We start from the raw sequence: 4,659 nt of genomic DNA, 5'->3' as shown, positions 1-4,659 counted from the left end.
GACAAGCGAATCATGGGATTTTCACGAGGCTGTTAGGGGTTTTCCCTTTCTCAATGCATGACAAAGCAGTTTTATTTTCGTTTTCGCACTTACTCTACTTTTCGCTCGGAAACTCGGAAAGGTCTTTATACGTGCTCTATTATAAATAACTCTAGAAAATTCTCGTGGTCGTTAGCTCATGGGACGGCTAAGTGGTGGCGAGTCTTAGCTGTGATATCCCGGCATAATTAATTAATATGCTGGTAAGCAATAATTGATGGCATTACATTATTAATATCGGCTGTGTTTCCTTGTGCACTTTTAATTTCAGGGCGCTAAGCGAGTGGTAACCGAAAATCTCGTGAGTACAGTTACTTTTACGAATACGGCGAATTTCAAAAGAATTCTACTCTTATTAAATTTACATGTAAGTCAACAACCAGGTGGGTAACTAATTTTACCAATAAGGAGCCACTTGTGGCCACTCATTTGAAAAGACTGTCAAATTGGAAAAGTGACACGCGCCGATTCATGGTCATTCATCTAGCCTGCAGACGTGTTTCCAGCTGTCGCTTCTCACTCGCAGGTTACGCGTCATCAGAAGTGCGGGGCACAACCGATTATACATAATAATCGATCGCAATCGAAAACAATATTTATAATCGCTTTCTCTACTAAATCTCTTTGGTGACTGAAGTTGATCGTCAGAAAAAACAGCTGTCAAATTTCACACTTCCGGAGAAATTTAACTCATCTCTGCGCTTTCCCGCGGAGAAAAAGAATGAAGTATCTGTGTAAAAGCTTGAACTCACGTAAAGAAAGAAAAACTTATATGATCAATTGTTGCCCGAAGAACAGGGTCTGGAAGGGGGGGGGGGGGGGGGCTGATCCCGCATTCCCGCTCCTTTTTCACGAGAATCCCGAATCCCGCACTTTTTTCACCGCTATCCCGAATCCCGTTTTTTCTTTCCAAAAATTACCTTAAAAAATCATTTCCGCAAAAGCTTATCGTAAGATCGGATGTACGGATTGGCCCTTTCGATTGATATTTTGAACTTACACGTGTTTTAAGGTTACTGTAAAAAAGAAATAGCTTTTCGTACCTCAGTATGACGGAAGAACACAATATGACAGCGTGATAGGTCGTCCTGTATGCTACCGGACGGCTGACGGAAGGGGTCGGTGAATTATCGTTGTGTGACGAACATGCACAAATGACATCTTATTACGTTCACATTTTTAGGCGATTTACGACTAACACTGGTGTTCTCTCATCTGCTACAACGTGAAGGCCACGAGCGGTAGGAATGTTCTAGAATCGTAAATACTTGAACGTCACGTTGGTCACACGAGGACAATTTGTCGTCCCACCACATTAGCGGTCCTAGTGCGTAAACTCCCTAAATACACATCATCCGCCTTTATGGACTCGCGCGATTGAAATGTCCAGGCTTTTCCCCAAGCCTTTGATCAGCGCAATATCCACGAGGCCAGTAAAATCATGAAGGTGGCGCTTGAAAATGTTTTTAATTCTTGATTGCTCTCTGTTGAGATTGGCACATTAAATTTCTTTTTATGAATCGGCTCGCCAGACGTTTGTCCAGACTCTGTTGTGAGATAAAAGGACACCAAAACTCCAACTGCCTTAAGGTTACTTATAGGGAAGGAAGGTCGAATTTTTCTCAAATAAATTTTTTTTCATAATTGTTGAAACAAGAAAGGGATGCAAAGTTTCGTGAAAACAGCCGTTAGAAATCTTAAAAAGAACGCGAGCTATCTGAAAAACAAAGTTTTGTAGGAAAAGCGGTGAGCGAGTGAAAGTGTCATAATCCAATTTATGTGGGACTATGTTGAGATATTACGCGGCAAAATTTACCCGCGATCTCGAATTACCGGCAAATTTGCATATTTTCGTCTACATCGTGTTCATCGCATGTCACGGCGTTGTATGTAAAATTTTACCGTGAAACAGCGTTCCATTTTGGATTCAAGCATTGCGTAAAAGGTTGTTATGAAGAAAGCGAAACTAGAAAAGTCGCCTTGGGTGACAGTTAAGAAAAAACCGGGCCCAAAGAAGGTCAAAAAATCATTTGACGAAGCCAAAAAACTTCAGCTGGCGGAGAGCGACAAGGGTTCTTGGTACAACCAGTCAGATTTTCTATGACTGCCTCGGCAGCAAAGAAATTCGAGGACGAGAAATCGGATAGTGGAGAGTCGAACATCAGTTCGGAGTCCGAAATCGAAGATGCCGGCGACAATCCAGCCACTTTCGCCGTTGCAGTGATCGGCTGAAAATAAGCAGCGAACCTCAGCGCGAAGCCTCGTGTACTGATAGCGGTGAGAAGTGGGTGCCTCGTGTCAACTCCGCTGGGGCTGCCAGTTTCATGTTCTGCGTCTATCTGCCGTTTTCTTCTTTGTTTTTGGGTTTCGCCTTTGGTTCTCTCGCGCCAGACTTAACTTTTCCCATAAAGAAATTGCTTTACAATATTACAGCACTAAATGCTTACAGAACTCCCCAGGGAATGCTTCTTTGTGTTTGATTGGCCGGCGGCGTGAGCGCGTTGACAAGTATTTTAATGAGGTGCGAAAACTCGGAAAATGTTTCAAGGCCGAAAACACGGCTTTTGTTTTTGCACCAATTCCCCATCTTTAAATGAATTAATAGGGTATGTAGATTTGCCAGATTTCAACGAAATTTGGCCAAAATTGTCATCAGATATCAAAGTGTGTCCGGCTTTTACGAGACGTGTTAACATCTGACGGTACTACAAAAATTTTCCATTGTCCATCTTCAGGATGGGTTTTCTCACAAAACAATAGGAATAAAGAAAAAGCCTGACACACTTTGTTAGCCTATTATCTCCTGATTAATATTGTGCAGGCTGTTTGGTTGTGCGCCTTTTATGGGTAATTCAGTTAAGTACTGAGTTTGAGTTTGCAGGCCTCTGAGCGCTTATGTATCCAACAAAATAAAAAAAAAAACATTGATATTTTCGCAAACTTCAATTTGTCAGCTTTACAGTGATATATAGTTTTCCGTGCTTTTATCGAAAGCAGCGCGCGTACGCTAGATTTCCTGAAGGCACTCGCGAAACATGGCAGTAACCTTAAACCTTAAACGAGTCTGCGCTGTTCGCTGCATTGCTTCCAATGATCTGATGGTTGAACCATGCGCGTTCGAGGTTCGTACACTGAGTTAACGATTAGCCAATTTTGAAATGTTTAATTGTAAAATACTGTAAAAACCATTAATCAATGAGTCCGGTTGACAGACGTAACACCAGCCTATTACTGGAAACATGCAGAAAGTAACGCAGTTTTGTGAAAAATTTTTTAATGTATGAGCCTCTATTGGATTCTTGGTTTTCACGAAAGACAGACAGACAAAACATCCCGCATCCCGTACCCAAATTTTGGCACATCCCGCTTCCTGGGGAGCAGTCAAATCCCGAATCCCGTCAAGATATTTTGCATTTTCCCGAATCCCGCACCGTATTTGGGTCAAATCCCGGATCCCAAGAATACCCTTCCTGCAGACCCTGCACACGGAGAACTGCTGTTCAACAGAGATTTCAAAACTCAGTATATAGCCTGATTCTACGGCTGCAAAATTCCGATTACATGTAGCGACTAAACAAACACCTTTTTGTGAAGCGAATCATGGGATTTTTACGAGGGGAGCAGGGATGGCGCAGTGGTGAGAGCACTCGCCTCCCACCACTGTGGCCCGGGTTCGATTCCCGGACTCGGCGTCATATGTGGGTTGAGTTTGTTGTTGGTTCTCGTCCCTGCTCCGAGGGTTTTTCTCCGGGTACTCCGGTTTTCCTCCCTCCACAAAAACCAACATTTCAAATTCCAATTCGACCTGGAAACAGTGGAGAGAAGAGCCACTCCGTGGATTCCACTGAAATTTCCATTCATTCCATTCATTCATTCAAATGCAAGGGGTTTTCCCTTTCTCGATGCATGACAAAGCAGTTTTATTTTCGTTTTCGCACTTACTCTACTTTTCGCTCGGAAACTCGGAAAGGTCTTTATACGTGCTCTATTATAAATAACTCTACAAAATTCTCGTGGTCGTTAGCTCATGGGACGGCTCATGGCTGAGTCTCAGCTGTGATATCCCGGCATAATTAATTAATATGCTGGTAAGCAATACTGTAATTGATGAGGAGGTCAGCGGTCAGCGATGGCGGATAGACGTGGATTTTAGAGCTCCGCTTAGTTCTGGCTAGACCGCGCGTATTCCACCACATAAATAGCGAAAAAACATTGTAATAGCACTTTGGGTCGGTTAGAGAGACCGAAAGATAAGATAATTTGTACTGTATTTATTTTTATCTTGTAATTATCTGTTGTAATACTTTACTTTTTATGTTAATGTTGTGTAAATAGTGTGAAATAAAATGAACCAATGAAAGAAGCAAATTGGTAGCTTTTCAAGCGAAAATGTCGGAAACTCCTTCTGACACGTGTTCACTCGAAGAACTTTATAGGGTCGAAGACTTAAAGGACATCTCGAAATGCTTCGCGAAACTTCACACAAATATAGGAGCTGAATTCTGCCAGGTTCGTGAGAAACTCAAGGAAACAACCGACCGAGTCGTGGAATTGGAGAAGGCGATGTCACACTTCGAAAATGAGCAGTTGGAGATGAAGGAAAGTACGATACCCGGGATA

The 4,659-nt window shown here is 42.5% G+C and overlaps 2 protein-coding genes and 1 long non-coding RNA gene across 3 annotated transcripts in view; 1 reads left to right on the top strand and 2 right to left on the bottom strand.

The window, feature by feature from the left end:
- LOC146479382 (uncharacterized) overlaps positions 1-3,575 on the bottom strand; it is a 59,346-nt gene extending 55,771 nt beyond the window's left edge. The window contains exon 1 of the mRNA XM_085111020.1: positions 3,534-3,575. The gene's annotated coding sequence lies outside the window, so the exon portion shown is untranslated. The remainder of the gene's footprint in view (positions 1-3,533) is intronic.
- Positions 1-4,659, bottom strand: part of LOC146479379 (uncharacterized) — a 76,646-nt gene that overhangs the window by 24,545 nt on the left and 47,442 nt on the right. The gene's annotated exons all lie outside the window — the stretch shown is intronic.
- The window catches only part of LOC146479380 (uncharacterized), a 91,779-nt gene that overhangs the window by 55,240 nt on the left and 31,880 nt on the right, over positions 1-4,659 (top strand). The gene's annotated exons all lie outside the window — the stretch shown is intronic.

This window comes from Pavona decussata, unplaced genomic scaffold (assembly GCF_977016875.1).
Source record: "Pavona decussata unplaced genomic scaffold, jaPavDecu1.1 SCAFFOLD_59, whole genome shotgun sequence".
NCBI lineage: Eukaryota > Metazoa > Cnidaria > Anthozoa > Scleractinia > Agariciidae > Pavona > Pavona decussata.
This window is presented reverse-complemented; position numbering and strand designations above follow the sequence as displayed.